At 43.2% G+C, this 16,153-nt stretch overlaps 2 protein-coding genes across 10 annotated transcripts in view; one reads left to right on the top strand and one right to left on the bottom strand.

Annotated features, from left to right (window-relative positions):
• The window catches only part of sv2bb (synaptic vesicle glycoprotein 2Bb), a 45,997-nt gene extending 39,242 nt beyond the window's left edge, over positions 1-6,755 (bottom strand). The window contains exon 1 of the mRNA XM_020457047.2: positions 6,643-6,755. The gene's annotated coding sequence lies outside the window, so the exon portion shown is untranslated. The remainder of the gene's footprint in view (positions 1-6,642) is intronic.
• A 3,785-nt stretch (positions 6,756-10,540) lies between these two features.
• Positions 10,541-16,153, top strand: part of akap13 (A-kinase anchoring protein 13) — a 95,906-nt gene continuing 90,293 nt past the window's right edge. For 4 of the 9 annotated variants that reach the window (XM_020456349.2, XM_020456352.2, XM_031802032.1 and 1 more), the window contains exon 1: positions 10,542-10,857. The gene's annotated coding sequence lies outside the window, so the exon portion shown is untranslated. Of the gene's footprint in view, positions 10,858-16,153 lie in introns of all 9 variants that reach the window. The other 5 variants (XM_020456350.2, XM_020456353.2, XM_020456354.2 and 2 more) reach the window with 3 other exon arrangements.

The raw sequence follows: 16,153 nt of genomic DNA on the forward strand, positions 1-16,153 counted from the left end.
GGGTGATTCCCCCTAAGCCCCTCCCTGTGGCCAGGCAGGAGGGCCCACCCCTGGAGAGGACCAGTTGGTCTGTCCTGCTGCTGTCTGCTAGAACATTTTGGAGAGTAGATGACCCACACAGAACAGGGGGGGAAGATACCTAATCCCCATGCCATATAATTCTGCTCAAAAGAGGATTACTCCCACAAATAGTCAGTCAGGCAGATAAACTAAATATAGGTCATAGACTATCTGTCTTCATCATCACTGACCATTACCATGGTACCACTTATCCTCCTCCACTCACCAATCCCATTCATATCTGTCTGTTTAAGACTTAAATGAACTACACACACCATTAGAATCATTGCACAGTTGTTGTAACCGTCGACACGGGATCGATAAGCTTTGATTCCAACTGACCCCGTGTGTGTGTTTGAGGTTCAGGGAGGAGGCTCTCTGAAGTAGATAGAGCTAGGGGTTCCACTAGGCTCGTGGAATAAAGCTGCGTTTTATTATTGTCTGTGATGTGATTTTGTTGAGTTCAAATCATAAGCCCTGGCTGGTTTATATTTCTCCAGTGGCCATCCAACCTCCTTTGTATGCATAACCACTTTGATTATATCAGTGCGTCTGCATTTCATTAAAGGGCAGCTGAACTAAAAAAGCGAATTCTCTGGTTGAAAACGGCATATGTTTCATCGATAGTCTAGTGTAAAAATGGACTACAATGTGTAAATAGACAAATTTGGGCCATAAAGTCAGCATCTTCCTAAATTGATATTTGCGGGATTTGTGGAAGCTGTTACATTCGTAAAGGTATTGGACATTTGAGGGTTGGGTTTTGGTTACCATCAGGCCAACTAACATGGAATGTTAATTTAACCCTTATGTGAGAAACAGCTCCACTGATTGTGTTCTATTCCAATCGTATGGCAGAACCTACAGACAGTGAGACAGACCAGCACCTCGTACTTGTTTACGTAAGACAACACGTTGCCAATGTTATGTTGAAAGAACACTTGGCCCCTAAGCCCTTTATGGAGTGGCCACTTGATTATGTGTTTGATAGGGATCACACCAGTCTGCCACTGTTTTGGGCAAAATACCATTTTTGACAATGCACACTTGTACCCCAACTGCCACTTGTCAATATTCCAAAATTCAAAACCCATTGGCGAGCATCTTGTGTCCCACCACAACCTGCTTTGTGAAATGATTAACATGAAATACTGCCAGACAGACACACACCAGTAAAATATGGTGAGAAAGTTGTAAAAACACTGAAGCACTTTAGCACTTGCCAGTGACTTAAAAAACGGATTTAGCTCACATGGCCTGCCTGCTCAATGTGCCTGCTAGCTACGTTGTCAAACACAGAGATGGAGCTTACCAAGCCAGGTATTTTTGTTACTGTTAAAACAGTGTATAGCTTCTGCTTTATTTATCATGCTTTGACAGCTTGCTGATGAAGTTGTAGACGTGTTCTCAGAAATCAGTCCTGCTCGGCAGCAGCTGACACACAACTGTCTGCAGTGAATTACTCCTTTTCATGCACATTTCTTTACTTGCGAAATACTGGAGAAAAAACAAACACCTTACCTAAATCGAAAATTGCGCAACTAAGACCTCTCCATTACAGATTTCTTGATGTATCGTCATTAATGAACTTGATTCGTTCTGACTATTTTGAGGGCGAGATGTTGCTACCGTGGCTCAAGGGGGACAAACAACAATAACTACCTGTGTAAGATACAGTGAACATAACACATTCACATCGAACCATGATGCAAATATTGTTTTTCTTAATGAGCTGCAGAAAAACACGTGGAATCGGGGAGTTCAGCCGATCTTTAAACCTTATAGGGATTGCTCTACCCACCACCTCAGGACTTTCTGCCATAGAACAGGGAGTGAATTTCCCATGCGTTTATATGCAGATGAGAAAATGCTGCATTGCTTGAGTGATGGTACCTCTCAGCTCCCTCTATCAGTGACTGGTTGTGCACTGTAAGGGAGGGCCCTGGAAGAATGGGATGGATGGGCCCTCTGGCTTTCTCTTTCCCTCCCTTTCTCTCTCATAAATCAGCCTGGACCCAGAGGAGTATCTCTCCATTTTTCTGCTGAGCCTGTCATCTCTTCTGGATCAACCGCCGCTAAACAGGGATAACGTATGCTTTACTACCGTGGGCTGTAGAACACACTCACACAGTGGCACTGTACCTCCTTCCCAACATATGATAATTACCTACAAACAGATGGCAGTTACCAGACAACACAGGCTCATTTGGCATCAACCCCTGAACACAGGATAATTAACACCCACCACAGTATTTATCATTAATTAACACAAGTTCATTAATATCCGCGAATAAACGATGACCACCAAACGCAGTACAGCCAATTTAGATTACATATCCTACACTATGCTAATAGTGTTTCTCTGTTAGAACACAATTAATTACCTTACCTAACTTTGAATAATTTTCCTGGTTCATAACCCTCTCTGCACACCACAAAAATAATTATCAGGGCTTGTGTCTGCCTCCCCTTGATCTAGCCCAGGGAATAGAGGGGGATGCTTAAAAAGCCTAAAGGAGAACAAAGGATAACAGAGAGCTGGGTCATTCCACGAAATGAGTGCCTCTTTGCGGCCCTTTAATATTTTAAGCAGAAAATGTGCACCAATATGCATTTTAAAACCCTGTTATATTCAATTAAGTTCCCTTTAATATAAATCACATGGAGAATTCAATGAAGCAGATGTTTTAGATGAATAAAGACTTTTTTGACATTTTGACATTTCCCCCCGTGCACCCACTATGACTTCCAGGAAAATGGAACCCCAATATTTCTCAAAGTTTTCCACATCATTGTAAAGCTCCACTTATGTTGTAGCTTTGACAAAGTAATTTCTGAAGATTATTATTCATTTCATGTGATTAGTGATTCATTTACTGTCTCTCATTCAGGTAAAGGTAAAACATTTGATTAATTTGAACCTCTACAGATTCGGTCCCCCACCCACGGGACAGTTAAGCTAACATAACATATGACTCAAATAAACTAATTAGGCATATTTGGGCAGTCTTGATACAATATTTTAAACAGATATGCAATGGTTCATTGGATCATTCTAAAACGTTGCACATACACTGCTGCCATCTAGTGGTCAACATCTAAATTGCACCCAGGCTGGAATAATACTTTGTGGTACAAAGTACAAAAAATGCATGCTGTTTTCTTTGTATTATCTTCTACCAGATCTAATGCGTTATATTCTCCTACATTAATTTCACATTTTCACAAACTTCAAAGTGTTTCCTTTCAAATGGTATCAAGAATATGCATATCCTGGTCCTGATCTACAGGCAGTTAGATTTGGGTATATAATTTTTAGGTGAAAATTGAAAAAAATGGGCAGATCCTTAAGGTCAACCCTGTTACGATAACTGAACTCTCATTTTAATATGGTGAAAATATTCCTTTAAAAATATTTTTACGATTGTTATGATCAACCCTGTTACTTTATATGGCACTTAATAGGCATTTACTATAGTCGTTTGTTTATTTAACCTCTTGAGACGGGAAAGCTTGTTTTTTATTATGTTAAACGTGCTCTTTGTGACGGAATGTTAAAATTAGGTGAAGCCAAAAGTTTTCCCCCCACCAAGTTACACATCTCAAAAGGCACCGAATTGGTGGAACAACCCAGCTACCTGTCTGGCATCTATGATGGAAGCCAGGTGTCGAGGTGTGGGGGCGGAGTGTCTATTCTTCTGCTCTTTACACAGTTGAAAGGCACTGTGGCAGGCAAATGTATGACATCACCCACTGCATTTACTGCAATGGCTACACAGTAAGGGACACCCGCAGTCAATTACCTTCAACCACTACATGTTTAAGTAATGTTTAAGTAATCTTTGATATAGTACAATGGCAGATCTTCCTAATACATATTATGTCATACTTGTCAAATACTACTAGCACAGTACCAAACGTACTTCTGAAACATGTTAGGAGAAACAGTCTTATATCAATATCAAAACCACGTCAAAAACCTATTTTGAATCGTGCCCATGTCACTAGGATCTTGTTATAGCGTTGCTCTGATATACATTGAGCATACCAAACATTAGGAACAAAGCATCAAAGCTGGGACCGAGAAATTGAAAAACAGCTTCTCTCTCAAGGCCATCAGACTGTTAAACAGCCATCACTAACACAGAGCACCTGCTGCCTACATACAGTCCTGAAATCATTGGCCACTTTAATAAATGGATCACTAGTCACTTTAATAATGTTTACATATCTTGCATTACACATCCCATATGTATATACTGTATTTTATACCATCTATTGCATCATGCTGCTCGGTCATTGCTCATCCATATATTTTTATGTATATATTCTTATTCCATTCCTTTACTTAGATTTGTGTATATTAGGTAGATGTTGTGCAATTGTTAGATTACTTGTTAGATATTGCTGCAAGGTCGGAACTAGAAGCACAAGCATTTCGCTACACTCGCATTAACTTCTGCTAACCATGTGTACGTGACCAATAACATTTGATTTCATTTGAACCCCTTCCTAATATTGAATTGCACTCCCCTACACCCTTTTGCCTTCAGAACAGCCTCAATTCGTCAGGACATGGACTCTACAAGGTATCGAAAGCGTTCCACAGGGATGCTGGCCCATGTTGACTCCAATGCTTCCCAAAGTTGTATCAAGTTGGCTGGATGTCCTTTGGATGGTGGACCATTGTTGATACACACGGGAAACTGTTTAGCGTTAAAAACCCAGCAGCGCTGCAGTTCTTGACACCTGCTACCATACCCAGGGTGTCCAGTGGTTAGAGTGTTGGGCCAGTAACCGAAAGGTTGCTGCATCGAATCCCCGAGCTGACAAGATCATATCTATCGTTCTGCCGCTGAACAAGGCAGTTAACCCACTGTTCCCTGGTAGGCCGTCATTGTAAATAACAATTTGTTCTGAACTGACTTGCCTAGTTAAATAAAGGTTCAATGTAAAAAAAAATCTAAATATCCTGTTCAAAGGCACTTACATATTTTGTCTTGCCCATTCACCCTCTGAATGGCACACACACACAATCCATGTCTCAATTGTCCAAGGCATAAAAATCCTTCTTTAACCTGTCTCCTCCCCTTCATCTACATTGATTGAAGTAGATTTAACAAGTGACAACAATAAGGGATCATAGCTTTTTACCTCGATTCACCTGGTCAGTCCATGTCATGGAAAGAGCATGTTTTGTACACTTGGCGTATTCACTGCGCTAGGCATCCTGAGAGCATAACCCTTCATCACTAATGGGATGTAAGGATGCCCCACCAGTGCCTGCAGCTCTTGCCCTGTTCTTGATTGGTAATCCCTATAATTATACAAGGCCATATCCCTGGTGATGTTATGGGGCGTGTGTGAGCAATGAAAGCTATGATAATGATGTGCTGCGTATCTATGAGTCGTGTTAGCTCCCCTGTAGTGTCAGTGCCTTCTGTGTCCCCGTCTTAGCCTTCAACCCTCATTACTCTGATGAATTACCTTGTACTGACTGACCTAGACCATGGGTAATGGCATCATAGTTACACCTGGGCCAACGTCTGCAGAGAACAGGGAGGGAGGGCGGGCTGGAACTCAATAGACAGCTCTCCCAATTAACTCTAGAAAAACAACTGTCTTGGGAACAAATTAATTGTATATTTGTATTAGTTTTGTATATCCAAGTGGGTATCATCAATCCATGTCCACACCCTTTGTCAGAATAGTGGGCTGTGGATGGAATATTTCCTTCTGAAAAATGGAGATGCTTCATTAATTTTCCTTTGAATAAATGGGAAATTGTGGATGCGCTGAGGAAATGAAGGCTCTAATCACAAACGTCATTATAATCTCAAGGCTACAACACTTCTTTCAATAAATATTATTTTCAGACACCTCGAAATGTTTAGAGAAAGTGACAAAGAAACTTCACACTGTTTTAATCTAATTATTTCCACAATCATGAGATGGTAATGTTATAATGTGAAAATCAAAAAAATCGAAATAAATCAAGATTCATGAAATGCTGAAATACTGCAACCCCAACCCTACTGCATCAGAGCACAACCAACACCACAACTAGATGGAGAGCTTTGCAAGGCAAAAATAGAATTAGAATACAACAGAGAATAGTAACAAATCAAAAGTTGCAATAAGCTACAGGTGCTGCCCCACCTTAGGACGGTCTAAGTAGGGAATTGCTCATCTCATGATCAACTGTAACAGCACTGTCTTTATGTATCATTTTGTTAAAAACTAACAATACAACATCATATGTATATAAACACCTGTTCACCTATCAATTTATCACATTATCTTTCTGGGGAGTCAGTGTTAAGTCATTCAGTAATGCTAATAGACTAACAGGACAAGAGGGAAATCTTCAAAGACACTGTATTATGCTGTAGCATGTTTCCCATATAAGTACACTGATATTCCCACAGCAGTTAGTGATGAGGATCCTCGGTAAAATCAGCATGCAGAACTTAGTGTACACCCAGTGAGACCAACAAGTATATATTTGCTTTTTAAAAACCCCTACAATAATCTCTGAGTTCAGCCAAGTTGTAAAAACAAGGAAGATGGAATTTTGTTTACCTTCATCCTGGAGACCGGAGGACCCCTGCACGGCATTCCCTTTGTATTGGAGGGTCCTCCCAGTCCAGCAGAATGATGCAGAGAGAGAGAGAGAGAGAGAGAAAGAGAGAGAGAGCGCAAGAGAGCAGAAGTGCAAGAGAGAACAAGAGAGAACAAGAGAGAGAGGGAGCAAGACAGAGAGAGAGCAGGCCGAGAGAGAGAGAGAGTGAGAGAGAGGTGTAAGGGAGGGAGTATGGTGTGGTGTGTGGAGCAGCAGAGTTTCTTGATGCAGTCTGGGTACTAGCTGAATGCTAATCAGATAGTGGAGGCCTTTCCCCAGGAGTGGAGGAGTGCAGAGCAGACTCCCTCCATATATCTTGTCAGGCTCCCTGCAACACCCACTCACAGCCAGGAACCAGCACAATCAGCACTATCCACTAGCTGGATCAGACTATAGACCCTCCGCCAGCCTGCCTCTAACTCATGACTGGAGGGGCTGTATGTATCGTATGTTAGGTAGCCAGGCAACCTGCCCCTACAGAGCAAACCCTGCTGTATGGGAACAAACAGGATCCAACCTAAACCATTCACACTTCCATCAGCACACTTATACTTTCAACTAATCTGAAAATGGTATTGTGCAAATCAAAAATAAATACATCTGTATTAGCTAACTGTTGTTCTAGCGGACAAACCCATGTTTTGTTGTGTTACCACCTCCAGAAACCCATTGTCTCTGACTGCATGCAGTTCACAGCTAAATAATCTACCAATATCGACGTGACATTACACACTAGCTGCTGCCTGTCTAGGCTGGAGTCTGTCATGCATTATTTCAGAGCGCAGCTTGCAGCAGTCATCTTTCATATTGTATGCAGCATGGGCAGACATTCCACCCCACACACCACCACCATACTAAAGAAGGAAAATATATGGAAATGTTTGTGGCACACCCCTTATCTTGTACATTTTAAATTCTTGGGCCAATTTCAACTGGTTTCCTGTTTATCACCATGTAATAGCTACTATCCTGTAATGTAAAGTGTTATCAGAATAAGTTACATAGAAAGGCTGTTGTTTGAGAACAGATTCACTTCATTAACTTAAGGTGTATGCTGCCTTTTACACAAAAAGATGAACTGTCTGCAGTCTTGTGTAGGCCCTTTTACAGTATTGCAGCAACAAACTATATTAGATGAATTGATCATGGGTTGATCACTTGAATAGAAGCAATAAAAAAATGTAATGTGGCAAGCCAAAAGATGTACATTGTGGTTTTTAAATTGTCCTTTGTTCATTCAGCCAAAACATCCATTGTAAATTTGTTTGAATTACTATGCCAACAGTGCCCTCTACTTGACAAATGAAGCAGTATTCTTTCACTGGTAATGCCCGCACTGTCGGGATAAACACATTTTCATTTATTTTTGACATACTTTGCAATGTCCAAAACTTGATGTATTTCTATTGCTTATAAATACCTTATATGCATTGGCTTGAGAGGATTACCACTTCCAGGTCATGCAAAGTCCTAGCAATCGATCAAGTGTGGTCAAAGTAATGCTGAAGCTAAAAGATTCCAGGGGAATGAATCTCATTGTTGTTAGGGTCAGCATATTGTAAATGAACCCACATTGGAGCTCCTGCAGGATTAGAGAAACTACATTTAGATGTTTTATTACCTCTGTCTGTCAACCTCAGTCATTACTGCCTATTGGTCTTGGCAGGAATCTCTGTAACACATATCACGGGATTTCCTTCCCTGTAGGTCTCCTGCCTGGTGAAGGTGATATGCATTGGATTTCAGTAAGATGTTTTTCTTAATTATCTGTTGAAAGTACATATTATTGCCTTTGTGTAAGTATCATACTATAAAATGGATGATTGAAAACTACAATGCAATTTTATACACATGTACTCCATATCAAGATGTAATCTAACCTAAAATCACTGGTGCAGTAACACAGAATCTACTTGTCGCTTATTTGTGTCCTAACGGGTCAGTGGCCCCCTGTGTCTCTCTCTATCCATCCATCCATCCTCCCAGCCAGCCTACAGTAGCAGCGTCCTACAGCACCTCTGTTGTGATTCCCTCCACGCTCCTCCAACCCCAGCATCATGCCGGATGCAGCCCTGGACAAATGTGTTTCAAAGCAGCCCAGCGTGACAGAAACCCGAGCTGCACCTCCTCACGCCCAGCCTCATATTTATCTAACCTCTGGGTTTCTCACTGAAGAACCAGGCGAGAGAGAGGAAAAGAGACAGCAGAGCATTCTCAGCCTAGAAAAACATTAGAGTTCTTCAAAGCCCACTGACACGTGGTAGCCATGGAACCAGAATGGACTCCAGGGACCCTGCTCTTATTTTGGGGGGAACGGTGGAGGAGAAGAGGGCGGAGGAGCAGGAAAAGGGGGAGGCAGAATGGGAAGAAAATGGCAGAAAGAGCAGACACATTCACCAAAATAATATGACATATTACATCATACTACAGCACGCTAGCCTGAGACTCTACACTCTTAGACAAAAAGGTGCTATCTAGAATCTTAAAGGGTTATTCGGCTGTCCCCATTGGAGGACCCTTTGAAGAACCCTACACAGCAGGTTCTACATGGAACCCAAAAGAGTTCTACCTGGAAGCAAAAAGGGTTGTATAAAACCTAACCCTGTCTCTACATTATGAAAACCCCAAATATGAACAATGAGCAGTACCCTGACTATACTGAGATCCTCACTCCCACCTACATGCAGTGACCACACAGCACAGGTCAGGTCCACACAGATAACATGTATTATCTGCTAAACCATTGAGGATGCGTGATCCATTTCAAGTTACATGGTCCTGGATGGTATGAACAGGTCTCAGCTGAATTAAATTCTTCTAACTCACAAAACCCAAACATATACTAATGATTATAATGTGGTTATTGTGATTATGACTTGTAGCAGCCCGGCTGGGTTTGGAATGACTATACGGCCGTCTCAAGGAGGATTCACATGAACAGTTATCTCCTATAGGTGTCCAAATAGAGGGGGCCAGTGTTCCTGGAGACCAGGCCTCATTCGCATGTTTCCTGACAGACTGCCACACTTCCTGAGGACATAAAACTGGGGTGTATTCTCAGAGTTACCACAAAGCATTCACACCATCTCTCTGCCACCGGGATGAATGAAGTGTGTCACTGTGCACAAGTGGACATAAGTGAATGGTAGTGTGTGCATGTGTGTTTGTGCGTGCGTGCATGCATGCTTGCGTATGTGTGTGTGTGCGTGCGTGTGTGTGTATATGTGGACGGTGTTGTTTCAGCTTGGGAGCAGCTAAGCCTCTGTTTGCCCTCCTCTCGGATTCCAGGAAAAGGACCAGAGTGCTACTGGGTAGCTTGCATGCGGGCTGCTAAAGAGCTCATTCTAGGTCCTGCTGCTAGATCTACTGGTCATGCAGAGCAATGCATGATTGCCATATCAATCACAGTGCTGCTGAGCCTATGTATTAATAGGTTAGAGATATTAGTAAACCATGTCCCTTCGCATAGCCACTAGAGGTCCACCTTACCCACATGGAGTAACCTACATTATTGCCTAATAAAATGCAATGTGTTTTCCCTTAACACATAATGCTCTATGGTTGCATAGCATATTCTACTACAGTCTTATGCATTGATGCTGCCAAAAGGGTTTATGTGAAAATGACCAAGTTGACAACTTTATATACAGTTGTTTCATCACCTGTAATGTCTGCATGTCAAAATATGGCTTGCATAGATAGAAACCCGTTACAATTCCGACGCCCACCCCATTATCTCAGGGGAAAAAAACATCAACACAAACAGAACGATATATTATAGGGATGGCTGAGTGACAGCTTGTTGGACCGGTGAGAGAAGACAATGGAACACAGCTCCAACTCAACCTCATCTCCCAAGTGACGGTATAGCCCGCCCTCTGATGCATGCTTCGTGGACTGATTCAGAAGAATAGAGAGTTGTTGTCGTGAGCAACAAGTAGGTGCTCTGCGAACTATTTAGTAGGCCTACTGTATTGCGTACTAGCGGCCATTCATTACGCTGAGAAGAAGGGGACTTTATATGAAGATTAGATGCTCAAGTGATCTTCTGGACTTCTCTCTGCAGATCAATTAGTACAGATAGGTGCGGTTTGTGTCCCGATAACTTGTGTTAGACCGAACAGGGGAATGCTTCGGAAAGAGGAAAGCACGCATTAAACACCCCAAAGTTCGAGGTAAGATACATTGTAGGCAATAGTACGAGCTAAGTAAAAGGACAGTGTGGTTTTGAAACAACTCTCGTTGGTCTATTTTGTACAAGATACAATTTACATGTTTCGGATGAGCTATGGCACATTATAGCCGTTTTGATTGATCATCTACGGGTCTGGCCTCATGATTGTAACAATGTAACACATGTTGTAGTGACACGGAGGTGGCCTTGCTGGTAAGAATCCAAAGAATCAAAGCCTATTCCGTGGTAAATAATGCGGCACACCTCGGTAGTGGGCTACCCTGTCCCAGGCACCCCCCTAACTTCGGATCAGATTTAAATCCTAGCGGCCATCAAAAAACATGGGGGATTGCACGCCACTGTTGTGCCACTAAAAATGTGCCCAGAATTAATAGAATGACCCCCTAAAAGTCATCCCCAGACCCCTGCCATATTAATAACATGCATAGTTGCTTTGATGTAATTACATGTAATTGTGATGTTAGTTCATGTGGTTATTATTACTTTGGTTCACTAGCTATAAATTACCAAAGTACAGTAGCTATTATCGTTAGGAGTAATGGTGCTCTGATTGTGGTCTGAAACAAATAGCCACATTGAATCAGCTGTGACGTAGATGTAACATTTACTAGTTCATTGCATTATGGTTGTGATAATAACACATGTTTCTGAACAACATATTGTTCATTATAAGCCATCTGGGTGTTTAGAAACATACGTTTATACCCAATGTGCAGTTGTAGCAGCAGTTATTAACATGCATACCTAGGCCAAGATACTGCTTTTTGCATGCCGCATCTAAATGGGTGTGGCCAGCGCCACCGACTCCGGTGCGACTTCTCTAAAGGGCTTGTGATTGGTAAAACATGCCAAGGCCTGGGAGCCAGCCTCCGGGACATGTTAACGGGGACTCATGGATTTCCTGTCTTGAGTTTGTTATTGTTTTGAATTTTTCTTGACCTTTAACCCCCCCTCTGATTACATACTGTAGCCTTGAGTTTGTTGTTGTTAAGACAATTCCCAACGTATGCTGGGTGTTGGGTCTCCGTTTCCCACTGTAGCACCAGCATGCATTAGAGATCACACACAGTTGGACTAGCTGTCTGGCACACATGCATGTTTTGTGTTTCCCCCTCAAGGCTCTATATCTGGCTCATTTGCGCTAAGGTCTTGTCCTAAGGGTTTGGCCAATTGTCTGTAAGCTATCATGCATGTTTTCGTGTAGGACTTGGTCATAGTGGTTCATAAAGACTGATAGAGTACTTTGATAATAGTCCTAAAACCAATCGCTGCACTGCATTCTGTAAATAAGTGTGTCTTGTGTATGAAGCTCAAAGCAATGCAGCCATTCTTGTGAAAAACTAAATCATGTTCACAGAGTGTTTCTTGGTTTTGAAACAAAAGTGTACACCTCACACGCATGGTTATGGGCTTACAAAAAAGAAGACACCTCTGTACCATGTCAGATATGGAGTTGAAATGTATTTTTGAGTTTGCATCCCAATATTACACTTTATACACATCACAGAAGACTGAAATATAACAAAACTATTTTTTTGTCTGTTATATGTTTTGAAATGTTTATTAATGATGAAACTATGCTAGATATGAATAATGTTCCACCCACGAGGCCACTAGTCATTTGACTGCAGGAAAGGTCTACGTGTGTTTTGCAGCTCTGGAAATAGAACTGTCAAACAGGAGAAAGTGGTGGCTGACATTCCTTACAGTGGAATACTCTGTTTAATGAAACTTAAGTGGGTCCATCTGCCACTTACTGCCTGGGTTGGAATTTCAAATCCTTATGAGAGTGGTTCCTCACGGACCACAGGGCCTGCACAGATTGACCTGAAAGTTCTTTCATTGGGGTAACATTGGGGGTAACATTGGGGTATAGGGAATTATCCTGTCTGAGTTTTAAGCCATATGTCTTGTTTTCTCACCAATTTTCTCACTCAGTGATCAAAATATGACCTTTTTTTCTTATTGAAGTGTGATTTTAAGGACTGAGCTGCTAAAGGAAATGGGGTACTGGCATCTTGTCAGCAGCAGTAGAATAGTAGGTGTCCTCGGGCTGTCTAGAGGACATACAGGACACAAATCAAATCCATGGGAGGTCTTTGCATGTAATGGATGATTGGAGAATGCGTTCGCTGCCTGAGTTTCCTCCATTTTCAATGTGGTAAGGCAACATTAAAGACCTCTATGAACATAGTACTGGGCCCCACAGGCCTTTCTGACTAAACACCCATTTTTATTTTTTTTATTTTTTTTTATTTCACCTTTATTTAACCAGGTAGGCTAGTTGAGAACAAGTTCTCATTTGCAACTGCGACCTGGCCAAGATAAAGCATAGCAGTGTGAGCATACAACAAAGAGTTACACATGGAGTAAACAATTAACAAGTCAATAACACAGTAGAAAACGAAGGGGGGGTCTATATACAATGTGTGCAAAAGGCATGAGGAGGTAGGCAAATAATTACAATTTTGCAGATTAACACTGGAGTGATAAAAGATCAGATGGTCATGTACAGGTAGAGATATTGGTGTGCAGAAGAGCAGAAAAGTAAATAAATAGAAACAGTACGGGGATGAGGTAGGTGAAAAGGGTGGGCTATTTACCAATAGACTATGTACAGCTGCAGCGATCGGTTAGCTGCTCAGATAGCTGATGTTTGAAGTTGGTGAGGGAGATAAAAGTCTCCAACTTCAGCGATTTTTGCAATTCGTTCCAGTCACAGGCAGCAGAGTACTGGAACGAAAGGCGGCCAAATGAGGTGTTGGCTTTAGGGATGATCAGTGAGATACACCTGCTGGAGCGCGTGCTACGGATGGGTGTTGCCATCGTGACCAGTGAGCTGAGATAAGGCGGAGCTTTACCTAGCATAGACTTGTAGATGACCTGGAGCCAGTGGGTCTGGCGACGAATATGTAGCGAGGGCCAGCCGACTAGAGCATACAAGTCGCAGTGGTGGGTAGTATAAGGTGCTTTAGTGACAAAACGGATGGCACTGTGATAGACTGCATCCAGTTTGCTGAGTAGAGTGTTGGAAGCCATTTTGTAGATGACATCGCCGAAGTCGAGGATCGGTAGGATAGTCAGTTTTACTAGGGTAAGCTTGGCGGCTTGAGTGAAGGAGGCTTTGTTGCGGAATAGAAAGCCGACTCTTGATTTGATTTTCGATTGGAGATGTTTGATATGAGTCTGGAAGGAGAGTTTGCAGTCTAGCCAGACACCTAGGTACTTATAGACGTCCACATATTCTAGGTCGGAACCATCCAGGGTGGTGATGCTAGTCGGGCATGCAGGTGCAGGCAGCGACCGGTTGAAAAGCATGCATTTGGTCTTACTAGCGTTTAAGAGCAGTTGGAGGCCACGGAAGGAGTGTTGTATGGCATTGAAGCTTGTTTGGAGGTTAGATAGCACAGTGTCCAAAGACGGGCCGAAAGTATATAGAATGGTGTCGTCTGCGTAGAGGTGGATCAGGGAATCGCCCGCAGCAAGAGCAACATCATTGATATACACAGAGAAAAGAGTCGGCCCGAGAATTGAACCCTGTGGCACCCCCATAGAGACTGCCAGAGGACCGGACAGCATGCCCTCCGATTTGACACACTGAACTCTGTCTGCAAAGTAATTGGTGAACCAGGCAAGGCAGTCATCCGAAAAACCGAGGCTACTGAGTCTGCCGATAAGAATATGGTGATTGACAGAGTCGAAAGCCTTGGCGAGGTCGATGAAGACGGCTGCACAGTACTGTCTTTTATCGATGGCGGTTATGATGTCGTTTAGTACCTTGAGTGTGGCTGAGGTGCACCCATGACCGGCTCGGAAACCAGATTGCACAGCGGAGAAGGTACGGTGGGATTCGAGATGGTCAGTGACCTGTTTGTTGACTTGGCTTTCGAAGACCTTAGATAGGCAGGGCAGGATGGATATAGGTCTGTAACAGTTTGGGTCCAGGGTGTCTCCCCCTTTGAAGAGGGGGATGACTGCGGCAGCTTTCCAATCCTTGGGGATCTCAGACGAGATGAAAGAGAGGTTGAACAGGCTGGTAATAGGGGTTGCGACAATGGTGGCAGATAGTTTCAGAAATAGAGGGTCCAGATTGTCAAGCCCAGCTGATTTGTACGGGTCCAGGTTTTGCAGCTCTTTCAGAACATCTGCTATCTGGATTTGGGTAAAGGAGAACCTGGAGAGGCTTGGGCGAGGAGCTGCGGGGGGGGCGGAGCTGTTGGCCGAGGTTGAAGTAGCCAGGCGGAAGGCATGGCCAGCCGTTGAGAAATGCTTATTGAAGTTTTCGATAATCATGGATTTATCAGTGGTGACCGTGTTACCTAGCCTCAGTGCAGTGGGCAGCTGGGAGGAGGTGCTCTTGTTCTCCATGGACTTCACAGTGTCCCAGAACTTTTTGGAGTTGGAGCTACAGGATGCAAACTTCTGCCTGAAGAAGCTGGCCTTAGCTTTCCTGACTGACTGCGTGTATTGGTTCCGGACTTCCCTGAACAGTTGCATATCACGGGGACTATTCGATGCTATTGCAGTCCGCCACAGGATGTTTTTGTGCTGGTCGAGGGCAGTCAGGTCTGGGGTGAACCAAGGGCTGTATCTGTTCTTAGTTCTGCATTTTTTGAACGGAGCATGCTTATCTAAAATGGTGAGGAAGTTACTTTTAAAGAATGACCAGGCATCCTCAACTGACGGGATGAGGTCAATGTCCTTCCAGGATACCCGGGCCAGGTCGATTAGAAAGGCCTGCTCACAGAAGTGTTTTAGGGAGCGCTTGACAGTGATGAGGGGTGGTCGTTTGACTGCGGCTCCGTAGCGGATACAGGCAATGAGGCAGTGATCGCTGAGATCCTGGTTGAAGACAGCGGAGGTGTATTTGGAGGGCCAGTTGGTCAGGATGACGTCTATGAGGGTGCCCTTGTTTACAGAGTTAGGGTTGTACCTGGTGGGTTCCTTGATGATTTGTGTGAGATTGAGGGCATCTAGCTTAGATTGTAGGACTGGCGGGGTGTTAAGCATATCCCAGTTTAGGTCACCTAACAGAACAAACTCTGAAGCTAGATGGGGGGCGATCAATTCACAAATGGTGTCCAGGGCACAGCTGGGAGCTGAGGGGGGTCGGTAGCAGGCGGCAACCGTGAGAGACTTATTTCTGGAGAGAGTAATTTTCAAAATTAGTAGTTCGAACTGTTTGGGTATGGACCTGGAAAGTATGACATTACTTTGCAGGCCATCTCTGCAGTAAACTGCAACTCCTCCCCCTTTGGCGGTTCTATCTTGACAGA

This window comes from Oncorhynchus kisutch, linkage group LG22 (genome assembly GCF_002021735.2).
Source record: "Oncorhynchus kisutch isolate 150728-3 linkage group LG22, Okis_V2, whole genome shotgun sequence".
Lineage (NCBI taxonomy): Eukaryota > Metazoa > Chordata > Actinopteri > Salmoniformes > Salmonidae > Oncorhynchus > Oncorhynchus kisutch.